We start from the raw sequence: 17,638 nt of genomic DNA on the forward strand, positions 1-17,638 counted from the left end.
CTTCAGGGGCAGAGAGGGGGCCTGTGACCTGCCATGTGGGGAGCCAGATAGGGAGCTGGAGAATTCACTCCCTCTCCCCATATAGGCACTTCAGGCCCCTGCTGGATCAAGGAGGGACATGGTAGATCCTGGGGGCGGAGGGAGGGTTGGGGCAGCAAGTGTTGCTGATGGGCTGGGGGCCTGGGCCTGGGTCCTCTGTCCTGAGGGAACCAGAGGGGAGGGGCCTAGGGCAGCAGAGGGGGGAGAAGCCCCCACTCACCCTAAGAGGCTGATCTGACAGTCCCAGGAGGCCCCTCACTGCTCCTTCCTGCCACAAACAAGTGTCCCCACAGGTGAGCTGTACTCTGACTTCTGAGTGTCAAAAGACAATCACCAGATATTCAGGCCCAATGCTTACAAGTGCAGGTTGAGTCTGAACAGGACAGGCTTTATTTCAATGACTGTTTTACAGTATCCTCTAAGGAGTCTTTCTCAATTTACATCTGAGAGACAGATGGTCAGCAAAAGGAGGGGACCTGCCTAGGGTCACTTAACCTGGCTGGCTAACTCCAAAAGGAGCCAGGTCCACCTCAAAGCTCAACAGAGCTCTAAATAGGGGTCACCAACTCACTACCCAGCAGTAGTCCAGGAATATGGGGTCAGGGCAGAGATAACAAATTTTAAAATTTCTATTGAGAAAGATGTTGTATGGTATCTTTTAATGCATTGTTTGCTTTTATAATCTGTGTAAACTTTGTACATATCCGTTAGCTGAGCTGCATGTTCATATCACTGAAAGGAGTGAGTGAGCAAAAGAACTTGGAGATCCAGCCCCAAGCCCCCACCCCCTGAGGGTCTCTGAAGCAGCAGGGCTCCCAAAGGGAAGCAGGGCCATCCTGCAGCTCCTGCCTGGGGCACCAGAAAGGGGAGCCACTTGGTGGGGGAGGAGCCCAGGGTCCAAGAGAAAGGCCACCAGGCTTGTCCCCAAGTTCCGTGAGGCCCCCTTGTGGCCAGTGCAGGGTGGACACTGAGGGAGGGAAAGGAGGATGCAGACAAGGAAGCTTGGAGATGGAGACTTGAAGGCAGGAACCAGACACAAAAGACCACATGCTGCAGATATATGAAGCAAAGAATAGGAAAAAATTAATCTTGGATGGGAGAAGTCAGATGTGGAGTTCCCTGGGCAAGCTGTGTGCACAAGGAGGGACACCAGGGAGGGTCCTAGGTGGTGAGACTTATCACATGCTTATTTATTTTCTGAAGACTTAGCTCTTTTTGTGTTCATTCTTTTACTTTTTTATTTATTTCCTTAAGTTTATTTTAAAATAAATACTTTTGTATAGTTGTTAATTTATGGGCAGTTTCTGATTTCTCACCCCAAGTGTGGTTCTCTCACCACTTCAGCACCTGACCTATCTCCACAGTCCTGTAATAAACTCATGCCATTTGTGGCAACATGGATGGAGCTGGAAGGGATTATGCTCAGTGAAATGAGTTAGAAGGAGACAGAGAAATATCAGATACTTTCACTCCTATGTGTTCATTTTCAACAACAACAAAACAAAACCCTGTTCTTACATGGAAGCAGGGAGACACAGCATGTCTGTCCAACCAAGGCTCATTCTTTGGTCTATCCAACATGCTCCCCAATCTTACAGCTGCCCAGAGGTTGGAGAGGGTGAGGGTCTCCCCTTTCATGGAACACAACACACAAACACACACAAATACACACACCACAGACCTGCATCCTCAAATCTAAAGCTTTTCTCCCCATCTACTAGTCTCTTCTTACCCCCAGGGAGCCTCTACTGGAAGGTTAGCTGACACAACCCCCCACTCACTTGTCAGTGGACATTTACCGACAGACTGCTACATGAATGTGGGGCTAGGGAAGTGGGGGGTCGGTCCGTCTCACAATCTGGAGACATACAGACAGAGAGTGACATGGAGAAAATCAGGACTTAAGTGGACCAGAATCCCAGACACACCCAGGGGAGCAGGAGGGGGAGCAGAGGGGGAACTGATGCTGCTCCTGGCAGAGGTGCCAAGAAGCACCCCCAGTTCCAGCCCTGACTCCCCAGGGGAACCCACATTCCCTGGAAAGAGCTGCACCTGCTACTCAGCTCCTGCCCTGAGAGAGCCTCTTCCTGCTGAGGAGACCCTGACACAGGAGGGGCCCAGGGCTCGGAAGGGAGGGGTTCAAGGCTGAACCCCAGCGGGGAGGGGAGCTCACAGCTGAAGCTCCTCCAGTGTCTGCTAGAGAGAGCCCAGTCCTGAGTGAGGAGAGTGTCCCCCATGGAGACCCTGTCCTTGTCCAGCCCTGTGAGGCAGAGGGAGGAGAAGGGGAGATGGGGGTCAGGGGAAGCAGGTTCCCCTGAGTTGCTCCCCTGTAGCCTTGTGAGGAGGGCTGTGTTTGTGGGGGGGCAGCTGAGGGGCATGAAGCCTTCATTCCCTGCTGAGACAGGAAGGGACAGGAAAGGAGGAGCCTATCAAGGAGGGAGTCTGGGGGAGACACCCCACCCCTCCTTCCTCCCAGGGGCCTCCGATCCAGCAAATCCAGTGAGGAGGTTACAGTAAGTCCCAGGCCCCCAACACCTCCTCCCTGGAGTGTGTCCACAGAGTCAGTCTCCCTAGTCACCACGAAGGCAGGGACAGTGGGAAGGACCAGGAGGAGGAGCACAGAGAGGAACAGGGACCAAGTGGCCTGGGGAGGTGAGAGGGGAACCCCCACCTGACCTGTCCATAGAGAGCAGCCCCGAGGGCCCCAGATGTACCTCTACCATAGGTCCCTTCCCCACACAGGATGTGACACTGTCACAGGATAATTTCCAGAGAAAGGGAGGCTCCAAGTTCCCTGCCCCATGCTGAGGAAGGGTGTTGCTGGGTGAGGAGAAGCTAGAAAGGCTGGGGAGAGAGGAAGAAGACTGGGGACATGGAGGGACTGAGGGACATGGGGCAGAGAGAGATGTGAAAAATAAGCCATGCTTGCTTCTGGGCCTTGGGTTTGTGCCAGAGACGGCGACATGGAAGGCGACACTGAACAGACGTGAGAGACATACAGGGAGGCCAAAAATGGCAGCTTCTACTTTGATTTGCATTTTCTCTTTTTCTTCCAGACTTGACTGGCCCCTTCTGCCCCTTTCTTTGGTTCCCCAAAAGAAGGTAGACTTGTGCCTATAGACTAGAGGCAGGCATTCAGTGTCTCTGCTTTGGACCAACCCTGTTTGGCTGGGTATTGGCCCACAAGGGGACAGGTAACTGTGGGTGCTGGATTTGGAAACTATATTCTTTCTCTTTTTTCTTCTCTCTATTCACATTAATTGTATTAAAGTTCTTTTATTGAAGGTCTTATGTTTTGTCTTGAAGTGGCAGATGGCAGAACCCATTTAGAGCAGGCAGGTTTGGGGGCCCCAGGGTACCCTATAGCCTGTCCACTAATAACACTAGTGAGAACTGAGAAAAACAGTGAGGAGGCCAGGCCAGGTGTCGGTGGAGGGGGAAGTGGATGGACCCCCAGGGCAGCTCTGGAGCAGGACACAGCATGGCCCTGACATATCCAGGCCAAAGTCACAACCCAGCCTCTGTGGGGCCTGCAGACCCAGGTCTCCCCACCCATGCTGCTGGGGTTCTCCAGGGATGGGGGACTCTTTGGCTGAGAGGGTGGGGTTCCCCAGAAGTTAAAACAGACCTGATGTGTGGGTTTTCTGAAAGGTCCATGCAGGGGGCCAGAATGCAGGAGCCAACCAGGAAGCCCACCTGGGGGGCAGGAATGCGGATACCTGCCTGGAGGATTCTGGCAGTGCGCCTCCCCCCTCCCCCCACGAGTCTCTTCTCAGACAAAGAACCCCTACCTGCCCCATGAGCCTTTTCGCGCCCTACAAACTTTTCCCGCCTAACGAGTCCACCTGACCTCTCCTCACCCTATAAAACCCTGCTTCCCCCTAACAACGTGCGCGACTCCACTGACCCCCGCCTTGGGTCTGTGAGGTCCGCCCGGGGCGCAATAAACATTCCCTCCCTTTGAGAAATGTAGCCTGGCTCTCCTTTTCTTTACCGCGCCGAACCTTTCATCTTGGTGCCGAAACCCGGGAAGGCCGTGTCCCCTGGCGCCGGGGCCGCCTTCTCGTCCCTGGGACTTCTCCTTTCCATTGCAGACATCTCACACCCATCACCGGCCTTAATCCTTGGGGTAAGTCACTGCCTGACCCTCCTTCCTGGGAGGCCCTCGCCTCTGGCTATTCGGCTCCTCTCCTGACTCCCGTACCCTAACGTGGTTGGCTGTTCCGTAAACCGTGGGCCCACGTCAGCCAACTCCCGTACACCTAGACCCTGGATCTGGGGACGCCCTTCCAGACTAGGTGCCCGAATCCTAGGCGCAACTGAGCAGTGGAGATGTCCCCCTCGCTTGTCTGCCTCTGTTCCGAAGGCCAGGACCGAATCTGGGAAACGCCGCGATTCGGGGCCTGCGCCCCCGACGGCCAGTTCAGGTTCGTGGGACGCTGCGTCCTGACTCTGTGCCCCCATTAGTTGGGAAAGGAGCCGACTGAGTCATGGGGTCCGCAAATTCCAAGCCGAGCCCGGCCACTCCACTGGGATGCCTTCTCTTGAACCTCAATCCGTTGGGACTTAGGCCGGATATACGCCCTAAGCGTCTGGTCTTTTACTGCAACACTGCATGGCCTCAGTATCAATTAAACAATGGCTCCCACTGGCCCAAACATGACATTTTTGACTTCTCGGTCCTTACAGACCTAAACAATTCTGTCACCGCAATGGAAAATGGTCAGAGATCCTTAGGGCCAGGCTGTCTTTCTCTTGCGCTCCGCCCCTTCCCTCCCTCCTGAAAACCTGCCGCACTGTCTAAGTCTCTAGACTCCTCTCACTCTTCGCCCTCTCCAGACCCCTCTTCAAAATTCTCTAATTCTCTAAATTCTCAGTCTTCACCTCCTCCAGCTCCCCAATCCAGCCCCTCCCTCCCCTTTCTTTTCACCTCCCAGCTGCCACACCCTCTCCCTGCTGATCCTCTTCTCCCTCCCCGCAGGGAAGTGGGTGGGAACTGAAGGAGTTAGAGTCCATGTTCCTTTCTCTGTCTGATCTCTCCCAACTTGAAAAGCATCTTGACTCTTTCACAAACTATCCCACTACCTACACCTAAATTTCATTATCTTACCCAAGCTTATGACCTTACATGTCATAATTACATGTTATCTTCTCTTCCACCCTGACCTCTGACCTATCCCCTTGATGGTCTCCAACCAGCAGTGCCTAAACCTATAAACTTTCATAAACTCAAAAATATTACCCTGTCTTCCTCAAAAAAACCCTCCTGACTTCCAAAGGCTGAAGACAGCCCTCAAAACCCTATCCGGGATCTGCTGAACATGGCCTTTACAGTATTTAACAACCAGGAGGAAAGGGACAGGGCAGAGAGGGAACTCCGCAGTCACCAGAAGGCTGAGCTTCAAGCTCAGGCCCCAGTAGCTGCCTTGAGACCGCCAGGCCCTGCTCCTCCAATGACCGCAGTGCCTGCTGCCCGACAGAGGACGACAATGGGCCCCATGGGCCCCAACCAACGGACCGCTGTCGAAGCCTGCTTCAAATGTGGCCAAGAAGGCCACTGGTCCAGACAATGCCCCAACCCCCGCCCTCCGCCAGGACTGTGTCTCATCTACAACGTCCAGGGTCACTGAAAAAGTGACTGTCCCTCCACACCTGGCTGTGGTGGGCCAGTCCTTCCAGTCCCTGCAACTCTTGCCACCGGCGGTCTTGGGTTTGGCGGCTGAGGACTGAAGAGGCCCAGACTTATCAACTCCGATAAACTTTGAGGAGCCCAGGGCAACGGTCAAGGTAGCAGGTAAGTACATCTCCTTTCTGGTTGACACAGGGCTGCCTTCTCTGTCCTCCCCTCCTATTCTGGTCAAGTTTATCCTTCTCAGGTCTTGGTTACGGGTGTTGACAGTCTTCCTTCTCAGCCCGGGACCACTGGTCCGCTCTTTCCTAGTCATGCCTTCTTGCCCCACACCACTCCTGGGTCACAGTCTTCTGACCAAACTCAGGGCTACTCTCTCATGGTTCCAACACCCTAGCGCTGATCTCATCCTCCCACGACTCCAAACATCTCCTCATCCTTCTCAGGACTACCCATTGTCTCCTTCCACTGTCAACCCCATGTTCTGGAATATTTCTATCCTAATTGTTGCCACCCATCTTACCCCAGTCCTCATTCGCCTTAAGGATCCCTCTTCTTTTCCCTCTCACCCCCAGTTTCCAATTTCCCTCACTCACCGTCAGGGTCTCAAACCCATCAGCCAATGACTCCTGGGTAAGAAACTCCTTACTCGTATCAACTCGCCCTGTAATACTCCCATTCTCTCCATTAAAAAAAAGCCTGATGGTTCTTATCACCTAGTTCCAGACCTTCGCCTCATTAACGAAGTGGTGGTGCCTATCCATCCTGTAGTGCCAAACCCCTACACCCTTCTGTCTCATATACCGTCTCCTACCACACACTTCTCTGTACTGCACCTCAAAGGTATTTTTTCATCCTTCTAAATTCTCAATGTTACTTCCTATTCACTTGTCCTTGGGAAAATCCGGACACACACCTCCCAGCAACAGGCCTGGACAGTCCTGCCTTAGGGTTCCCGGGACAGCCCTCATCTGTTTGGTCAGGCATTAGCCAGTGATCTCTCGACATGTCATACTCCACCCAGCACTCTCCTCCAGTGTGTTGATCTCCTCCTCTGCCGTCCTTCTCTGCCACTGTCTCAGCAACACACTGCACAACTCCTCAGCTCCAAAGGATACTGCCTGTGCTCCAAAGGATACTGCCTCCCCATCCAAAGCTCAACTTTCAGTTCCCACAGTCATCTATCTGGATCTTTGACTAACTCCTTCCTCCAAACAGCTGACGGTGGACCACAAGCAGACAATCCGGGACCTTCCCTCCCCTGAATCAGCAGAACAAATCCTTTCTTTCCTAGGTTTGGTTGAATTCTTCTGACACTGGATCCCTAATTTTGCTTCCTTAGCCAAGCCACTATATGATGCAGCAAGAGTCTCCCTGAAAAAACGTCTCCAATCCCCCGGGGAGTCCGCAGGGCCTTCCTTTTACTCACACATATCCTTCTGAAGGCACCTGTCCTTACCCTTCCTGATCCAGAAAAGCCTTTGCTCCTGTTCACAGCCGAACGTCGGGGTATGGTGGCAGGTGTCCTTTCCCAGCCTCTGGGCCTAGCTCTGCATCCTGTCACTTATCTCTCCAAGCAGATGGATTCCACTGTCAGGGGCTGGCAACCCTGCCTTAGAGCCCTGGCAGCGGCAGCCCAACTCACCCGGGAACCCCTCAAACTTACTCTGGGAAGACCTGTCCAAGTACATTCCTCGCACCGCCTACAGGACCTCCTGTCTCCCTGCTTGCTCTCCACTCTTACTCCTTCCCGTTTATAGTATTTCTATATGCTCTTTATCGAAAACCCTCTAGTGAGTCTCACTCAGTCTAATTCTCTCAACCCAGCCACTCTCCTGCCTGTTTCTGGCCACCTTCTGCCATTCATTCATGTCCTAAAATCCTGAAAGAAATGCAAACCTCCAGACTGACTCTCCTTTGTCAGATGCCTCCTGTGTTTGTAGACTGGCAGCTCTTGTGAAGATGCACGCAGTCAGCGGAGGGCTGCCTAGGCCACTGTTACCATCGATCAGGTAATCAACACAGAAAAACTGCCCAGAAGAACCACCTCCCAAAAGACAAAACTCATAGCACTTAACCAGGGACCTTACCCTCAGCAAACATAATAAAGTCAACATCTATATAAATTCAAAATATGCCGTATTGCTCACAGTCATGCTTCAATTTGGCAGGAAAGGGGATTCCTTTCCACCAAGGGGTCCCCCATCATAAATGCTAACTTATCCTTAAGCTTTTAATAGCCTTGCAGCTTCCAACTGAAATCGCCATTATCCATTGAAAGGACACCAACTGACAACTCTTACGTTACCACAGGGAATAACAAGGCAGATGCAAGGGTTTTCGCTCTCACAACTGACTCTGCTGCAGACCCTTCCCCTATTCTCTATCAGTCCCCTCCATCACTCTGACTTAGGAGCCTAATGAACGCCAATTCCTGAGTCTGCTCTTCTTCCAACCCTCCTTGAGTGCAAAAGTCTAACAAATATATTCCCGTCGTCAAACCTGTGCTCACGTGTCACCTCAAAGGAGAGTTCGCCTACCTTCTTTTGCAGCTCACCAACTGCGTGGACACCTACCCGGACAGGATTGACCTCTCCCTACTCAGGCAACTGCTCCGGGAACACACAGACCGGTACTTACCCAGTCCTGCCTCGGATCTCGACCTCCTCAACCAACCTTCCCTACCACTACATCCAGGAGACCAAGTCCTGCTCAAATCGCTTCAGCCAAAGCCACTGCAGCCTCGGTGGACCGGCCCACACATGGTTATTCTCACCACGCCTACAGCGGTAACACTTCTGGGACACCCCTCCTGGCACCATCTATCACGGGTCAAACGTGCCCCTGAAGACACAGTATGTATGTTATAACCTGGGTCCTACTAGGATGTGCATTTCTTGTCAAAATCTCCCCTAGCCCAGTGTCCTGTGTATGGAAATTCAAAGTTATGGAGACCTTTGTCTCAGGATCCACAGAGACTACCCACTAGGTGGGTACTGCGGAGTGCCCACAGGCCGGATGCACAGCACTTATCACTCTCACCCTAACTCTTTCATCGATTACTAACCCTATGAACACCTTGTTTTGTTTTTTTACCATCAAACCTTAGATCACTACAAAAATACCTATAGAGAATATGGGGGGGTGCCCTTACCAGCCATGCACAGTGCACCTTCCAGACAAAGGCCAAATGTTCTCTCTGGTCCGTCATAATACGGGCTTCAATATGAATCAAGTTAGCTATGCTATTTCAGATCCTTAGGACCAACGTTGGGTACAGGGAGTCCAAGCCGCAGTGTGCACTGGCTGGCATTCCTACCCCGTGGCAACACTGTCCATCTCAAGGGAATATGTCCCGACACGAAATGCCAAGTCCAAGTCTCCCAGGACATCCTCCATTCAGAACAAATACTATAAAAATTAGCTAACATCATCAGAAAAGACCGAGACACCCTAAACCTGGATTCAAAATCCAAAATGCTATAACCTTCCTAAATGACTCTTTTGGGACTAACACCTCCTCTTGTTTCCTCTGTGCTTCCCTTCGGAGGCCTCTACTGGCAGCAGGTCCAATTAATCTCAATACCACTACGACCAAGATAACGGACGCTGCTTGCTAGACTCCCCAACTCTCAGTCACTCTATGGGACTCCAATCACAGCTACCCCTGCTATCAAACTGATGCCCTTGTCAGCTTTCATTCCTGTGCTTCTAACATTTCGGTTACTTCTGTGCTCCGAACAACAGCAAAGGGAAACTTTTTCTGGTGCAATGGCTCTCTCTCTCAGTGTATTAATTCTGCTACTCCAGGCCCACGTATCCAAGTCCTCGAGGTCCCACAGTTAACTCTGTACAGACGGTCTGAGCTAGGTTGGTTATTCTCACCACATCGGACTAAGCGGGCAGCCTTTCTTCCAATCATGGTTGGAATCAGCCTGGCATCATCTATAGCAGCTGCAAATATGGCAGGTGGGGCCCTGGGACACAGCCTGATTACTGCCCAGGAATTTCATGAAAGAATAAATACCTCCTTAAAAAAAACCTATGTGTCTTTAGCATCATTACAAAGACAGCTCACCTCCCTGGCACAGGTCACTCTCCAAAACCGTTGGGCTCTGGACTTGTTAACAGCTAATTAAGGGGGTACCTGCCTGTTCCTCAGGGAAGAATGTTGTTACTACATCAACGAATCGGGAATCGTAGAACAAAATGTAAAAACCTTAATAAAACTACGCAAAGACATAGAATAGGAAACTGGGGGCTCCAACTCTCCGCTGACATGGTTTCAAAATCCTATAGTGTCATGGCTCCTCCCACTCTTGGGGCCAATACTAATGATAACCTTATTTTTTCTTTTCGCTCTTTGCCTCCTAAAGTTCATACAGGCTCGCATTCAGGAAATGTCTCATACCACCTTTAACCAGCTCCTGCTCCATCCATATGCATCCCCTCAGAAGACCCTCATAACCAGGACTGAGCCACCCCCTTGATCTTAGCCCCTTTTCAGCAGGAAGCAGCCAAAGAAAGAACAGCCCTTTTTCCTATCAACAAAAGGCTGGTATGAAAGGTCCATGCAGGGGGCCAGAATGCAGGAGCCAACCAGGAAGCCCACCTGGGAGGCAGGAATGTGGATACCTGCCTGGAGGATTCTGGCAGTGCGCCTCCCCCCTCCCCCCATGAGTCTCTTCTCAGACAAAGAACCCCTACCTGCCCCATGAGCCTTTTCACGCCCTACAAACTTTTCCCACCAAACGAGTCCACCTGACTTCTCCTCACCCTATAAAACCCTGCTTCCCCCTAACAAAGTGTGCGACTCCACTGACCCCCGCCTTGGGTCTGTGAGGTCTGCCCGGGGCGCAATAAACTTTCCCTCCCTTTGAGAAATGTAGCCTGGCTCTCCTTTTCTTTACCGCGCCGAACCTTTCATTTTCTACACCCAGTCCAGGGACACCCCCATTCACTTCAGCCACAACCTCACCTGAGATCACAGGAGGAATGGTCTCCCCTGCCTCTTCCATTTGTAAAAAATGAAAAAAGGACAAAATGAAATAACAATCCAGCAAAGGGTCTCACAGTTCTTTATCCACTTTGCTCTGAAACCAGGGGCAGCTGCCTGGGAACCTGCACCCTCACTGGATGGACCAGCCTCAGCCCCTCCAGACCCTCCTTCCCACATCTCCCCAGTGACCCCCAGGGTCCTGGCCTCACCTTCCATGTCCCCTCTGTCCCTCTGCCCTTCCCAACCCCTGCCCCTGCACTGCTCTAATCATGGCTCCTGCCCCCTGCCCAGCAGAGACCAGCTCCCATGGGGGAGAAGCAGCCTCACTCTCCCTGTCAGTCAGCTCCGCTCCTTCCTCCTGGAGCTGCTCCTGCATCAGGTCACACAGGAGACCCAGCTGGCTCCAGAACCTTCTAGTTCACACCCACAAGTTCAGGTGGTCCCCAGAGTTCCTCACCATCCTCCCTCTGTCCACTCCTCCTCTGAGGTGGCCCCTCCCTTGACTAAAGTGCAGGAGGGCAGAGGAGAGGCCCCAATACTGAGACAGACTGTCCCTTCCCCAGGGGACCTGCCCCTGGTCCTGGGTCTTCCCTTCCCCCTTCCCTTAAGGGTGAGGCCTCCTACCCTGGGGCTGCTCTCAGCAGGGGACACTCCTTCCCTGGATCAGAGTGACCTCTGGCTTCCCAGGTCAGCTGGTCAGAGGCAGGATTCCCAGCTATTCCCAAACCTGGGTTCATGTCTCTGTGGCACCTGAGAGGATGATGTCAGGGGAACATGGATCATCTTCCTGATCAATGCAGAATATGACAGATCCCTCCAGGGGCATGGGAAAGGCCACACTGAGAATGGAAAATTGGAGGAAAGAAAAGAGAAAAATAGGGAAGAAAGATGTTGGGTTCCCCAGGAAGTGAAAGTGTAACAGGGTGGTCACCAGGAAAGGGGGAGGTTCCCTGCCCCACCCAAGGGAGGGTGGAGCTGAGCAGGAAGAGGAGAAGCTGCAGAAGAGACTGAGGAAGGAAGCAGGATGGAGCCAGGAGACCTGGAGGAGGCGCATGGAGCCTAGAGACATATGAAGAAACTGCACTTGTCTTTTGGTCGTGGACTGGGTGACACAGATGTGGGTGAGACCCGTGGGGAGGTGACCATGGCAGCTTTTATCTTGATGTTGATTTTGCTCTTTTCCTTCCGGGCTTGTCCGGTTGTTTGTGACCCTTTTCTGTGGGTCCCCACTGGAAGATGCTTTAGACTTGTGGCAGGCTTTGGGGCCTTGTTCTGGGCCAATCCCATTTGGATGGACTTTTACCCACGAGGGGATGGGTAGCTTTGGGTGCTTCATTTAGAAACTAGACTCTTTGCCTTACCTGTATTGTTTCCTAGTTTTATTAAAGTTCCTTCCCATTAAAGTCTCATATGTTTTGTGTTGATGCGGCGGATGGCAGAACCCATTTAGAATAGGCAGGTTTGCGGGGCTTGGGCTACCCCTCTTCCTGTCCTATAACAAAAGAACAGGCAGGAACATCCTCAGGGCTGACAGAGTCATGTCTGCTCTGCCTGAGGTCACAGTGATGACATGGTCCCACAGAGCTGGGAGAGGATTGGGGTCCCCAGGATAAGAATCTAAAGCCCCATGAGAGGATCCTTAGGACACACTGTGACTCTCCCAAGTCCCCCCTGACCTGCCCACTCGGGGGCTCCTCTCCATCTGGAAGAAGATCTCACCTCCTCAGATGACTCCTCCCTGAGCCTGGAGAGAGAGAGAGAGAGAGAGAGAGAGAGAGAGAGAGAGAGAAGAGGAGGGAGATGGGGTGGGGAACAGCTCACAGAGGACAAGGAGACAAGCCCCTCCCAGGACTCTGGGGACATGGACTCTGGGGCTCAGCTGGGGGTGGACAAGCTCCTGAGGTGAGAAGGACCATGAGTGTCAGATGAATAGCTGCAGTCTAGACCCAGGGTCTGCCCCATCCTGTCTGGGGCCTGGTGTCTCCTCCTCTGCTCAGGCTGCTCCTCAGATCCGCAGGGGGAGGGGGCTCAGCTATGTTATAACTGGTGCTTCTGTTTCCTGTATTCATGTTAACAAAAAGAGAATTTTAATGTATCTTCAAAATTAACTACTATAAATCATTTTCTATTATATTCAATATAAAGTTTCTTTTTATAAAAATCTCTTTCAAAAGTAAGACATGTATAATTTTCATGAAGTTTCAAACAGATAAATTTTTTATTCAATGAACTAGTAAGTGATGGAACTGGAATAATTGTAATCTGCTACAAATAAGATATTGAAGAATAGGTACTTTATTGTCCAGAAGGAAAGGCAGTTTAAAATGAATAAGCAGAGATACAAAACAAAAGCAATTAATGTTGATGGGGTGATAAAACTCTAATCTTTGAATTATCTTTTCTACTGAACAGAGACCATGTGACTTCACAGAAAACACATTCATGGTAACGATAAAAATCCAAGTAAAATATTACACATTCCCTAGTTCATTATATAAATTTGCTTCCAATTACATAATCTTCATAATGACCAACATGAGACTAAAAAGTAATGACACCCCAGTTTTCACCTAGGTAAAATTTTGAGGATAATAACTGAAGGAGAACCAACAACTGGAGAAAAATAATATCAATCAAAAGAAAAGAAAAAAAAGCAGCACGACCAGGAGATACATGTATCCTAGGCTGTGACTGGAGTGTCCCCTCCAAGTCTCGTCCTGACACAGTGCAGGGGTCAAAGGGACACATTCCTGGGGTCCAACTCCAGGTCACACAGGAGGGCACGTGGGGGATGTGGGCCAGGAAGTGACACATGGTGATGGGAGAGTCCACACCTGTGACTACTCAGCTCCACGTACACCATTTATACACATTTGACATGCACACAACACACTGTATATTTTTAACTATCAATAGAAGCTTCTTTTACAAGTGAGGACGTGCTCACCTTTAGAGGAGTCGACAGTCCCGTCTTTGTAGCTAATATGCTGTATTATTTATTTCTTAAATTCAGTCACATTCCCTTTGTTTAAGCTCCAACAACTTATATAAAAGCATAAGGATTAGGAGAGGAGGTAAATGAATAATAAATACAAATTAACACAAGTGAAAAGAAGAGAAAATGTAAAAACTGTTACAATCATTTTTTTATAACTGGTCACACACATGACTGACTTATGACTCCCCCACCCCTGCTTCTCCGTCTTCTCCTCCCACCAGAACCACATCAGTGTTCCCTGGGGGAGGACACTGCAGGTCTGGGACTCAGGATCCTGCTTCCTCTGGCAGCTGTGGTTCCCATGACCCTTTGCCTCAGGATGTGGAAGGACCGAGTCAGCACAGGGGTCCCTGGAGCTCAGGTCACAGCTCCCCAAGTCACCCTGAGTCTAAGAGTCTCTTCTTCACTCTCATGTTAATTGAGGGAGCTGTTCTCTCCTTTCCAAATGGTGCTGACACAAAAGGGGAATCTAAACTTCCTACTGAATTCCCCAAGTTAACACACAAGTTTTTTTTACAAATAATAGAAATTTACTGAGATTTTGAAAAATAGGTGTATTTCTTCCATTCCAGAAAAGGAAACATAAAGCAGAACATCAGGCTCCTCTAAGTGTCCATCACCTGTCCTTTCCCTGAAATGTTGGGTGGCCGGCTTCTCTGCTAGGTAGTCCAGACCCCTCAAAATAGATCTGAGGACCCTCCATCCACAGTTGGATTCCTTGATTCAAATTCAAGTGAGTAAAGTAAACTCCAGTTAATTTAGGAGAGTAATTCAAAATCATCTCCTTTCTTCTCTAAACACCATAAAACCCCCAGGAAAATTTTCTTCTCTAAAAAATAAAATAATATTTTCCCATAGTAAAATTCATCCTACCCCAAACAAGTTCAAAGTCAGTGAATTCTATCCTCTGTGTCCTCAGCACAAGGCCTGACCAGACTGTTCTCTCAGCCATGGCCCAGGAATCTGCACCCAGAGCAGGAGGAAGAGACTCCAGCATCCGGGGCTCACTCACAGGTTTGTCCACAGGGAACCTGCAGCCCCAAGAAGAGCCCAGGGCAGGGCTGGGCAGGGAGGGGCCTCATGGGGACACGGTCTCAGGGGTGCAGGGGAGGAGGGGGGCTTCAGGCCCTGGGGGAGCCCCATCCACACCAGAGCCTGAGGGGATCCCCTCCCCTGGGGGACTCACAGGCTCCTCCAGAGAAGGAGGATTGTTCATGGGCACAGAGGGCTTCTGGGGCCCAGCCTCCAGGGGGCAGAGGGTCATGGACACATCTCCTGAATAACAGGCAAAGTATGGAAAGAGGGTCCCAGAGAAGGACTCAGGAGGGAAGGAGAAAATGTGGGAGCCCTCAGTCATGTCATAGAAGGAGACATCCCCTTGAGCATAGTCCAGGAAAACCCCCACCCTGTGGGGAACCTGCAAAAGGGGTAGTGGAGTACAAGGGTCAGTAAAAGCTTCAAAAATATTGTGGAACAGCCCCACAGCCCAGAACCCATTCAGGGGGGACACAGTGGAATCTTCCTTTTCCTTATCTTTACTCCATGCCCCCAGCCACCATTGGCTTCTCTCTCCACTCCTGACTTCTACTTCCCAGTAACAGCGACCTGATGTGATGCCCTCAAGACCCCAAACACCCCATGCATCTCCTATGCCATCATGATGACAGGTCAGACTCTTTCTGTCATGAGAGAGGCCTATGCTGGCATGAGCAAAACTTGGATCCAGAGTGACAGACCCTGCAGAGAGAAGGACCTATTATGCTAGACCAACAAACCATGGCATAACAAGAGCACATACCTCCTCACCCCAGATACTTAGCTGCATAGGGAGAGGGATATGTTCCCTGAAAAGAGAGCCTCATGACTCTAGCCCACAGTCTGCCCAGCAAGAAAAGGAGCCACAAGACATACTGGGGGTCAAATATGCAACAGACCCCTTGGGGACTAGCCTGGACTCCAATGACTAAGGATCCCCATCAGCACCCATGACCAGTCACCCCCAGCCCACCTGTCTGATGTCACAGGGGTACCCTGCCCCCCCCATGGAGAGTTCAGAGTCTGTGCCCACACAGAGAACAGAAAGAAAAGCCAGAAGCTGAGCAGCCCCAGAAAACACAGAGTCACTCACAGGCCCGGAACTGCTCCTTCCGCCAATCTGCAAGAGACACACATGTCACGGGAGGGACTCTAGATACTCACACATCAGGGCCCACACCTAGTTTTCTACAAGACAGTGACACAGAGTTCACAGGGGAAAATGTTTGGAAACATTAAGGTGATTTATTTAACTTGTATATTCTTACACACACACAAACACAAGCAAAAACCACTTCACTTCAACCTTCCATGAAAGTTAAGATATAATGCTTATAACCCAGGTATTGAGAGATTGGATATCTACTGACAGAAAGGTTTTTCCCAGAAACAAACAACAAATTATGATTTTCATGTCACCAGTTACATAATATCCTGTACTAAGATTCCATTGAGAAAATATTGTGAAGATCAAAATTTCAAGTGCTGCATTTACTTGTAAAGAAATGGTTAAACTAAACATGTAGGTTGTCTCTGAGTCACAGGTAAAGAGCTTCTCCTCCACAGAGCTGCACGTGGGTGTGACTGTGACATGAGTGAGGAGACTCAGGACACGGCAGCATAGGGTCCTGCCAACTCAGAAGAGCATGGAAAGTGTTCTAGGGAGGAGAGAGATGTACAGAGTAGGGAACATGGACACACACTAATAAGATGAAACACTAGCGAAAACTCTGCACATCTTCATGGCTGGTGGGAAATAAACCATCCCTGTAGATGAAGATGGACACAGAAATATTGGATGATTCCTTTGTTTCTTCCAGGAAAACTCTAGAGAGATTGCAAATTTCCAAGAAAACCTCTCTGCATGGCTCCAGAGATGTCCATGTCCTAATACCTTGAACATGTAACATGTGTCCTTGACAGAGGAAAGAGAAATCTGCAGGTGGGACAGAGATGGGACCAGGAAACAGGGTCATTATTAAGGATCATCAGGTGGAGCCAATCACATGAGCCTTAACAGCCGTGACCCCGCACCTGTGCTCAGAGACAGTCACGTGGGATGGCAGCAGGGCCAGAAAGAGGTTGAAAGGTAGGCTTTGTAGACAGAGGATGAGGGGAGGGGGCACAGTCAAAACAGGGGGCCCTAGATCCAGGGAAAGGAAGGGGATCCTGGAAGGAAGAAGCTGCCAGACCCTGGAGTTGGTCTCAGGACACGGTCTCAGGTGTCTGCCCTGCAGGCATGTGAGATGATAAACTGTGTGGGTGACACTGCTCAGGGTGTGGTGACGTGTGTCAGCAGCAGCTGGAGCTCTGATGCCCCATGTGGGGGCCCAGGCAGGTGAGCAGAGCCCTGGCAGGGGAGGGTCTGGAGGGAGCACCAGGACCCCATGATGCATGTGGAGAGATGAGGGCCCAGAACTATTACCTGCTCTGGAGGGATATGGAGGGAGAGAGAGAGCCCTGGAGAGCAGGCAGGGAGGGAAGGACAAGTGAGGAGAGGAGCACATGGACATGGGACAGGAGGAAGGAGTCAGAAGGTTTATCAATTTGCTGACCAGAGACAGACGCAGACCCTGACTCTGCTGTGGAGGAAGGGTCACCCACAAGCCCTAATGACCAGATAGGACGTGCCCTGCCCCCTCAGCATGTGCCACACAGACTCTTAGAGCAGTGACCATAGCGGAGCCCCTGATATGACTGAAAGGGGAGCATAGGACCCTCATCCCCAGTGCCACAACACTGTGTTATTTCCTCACCTGCACACTTGGTAAGAAGAGAGGTAGGTCGTTCACCAAACTAAAGTTAGATCTGACTTCTAAGCAGCTCAGAAGGAATCCTGAAATTTTCTAGGCCTCAAAATTCTTAATCCACACAGTTCTCACCCTGCTGCAGCCTCTCCTCACAGTGACCTCCCCACTGTCCTAACCCATGGGAAGGA

The sequence above is a fragment of the Talpa europaea genome (genome assembly GCF_964194135.1).
Source record: "Talpa europaea genome assembly, chromosome: 2".
Classification (NCBI taxonomy): Eukaryota; Metazoa; Chordata; class Mammalia; order Eulipotyphla; family Talpidae; genus Talpa; species Talpa europaea.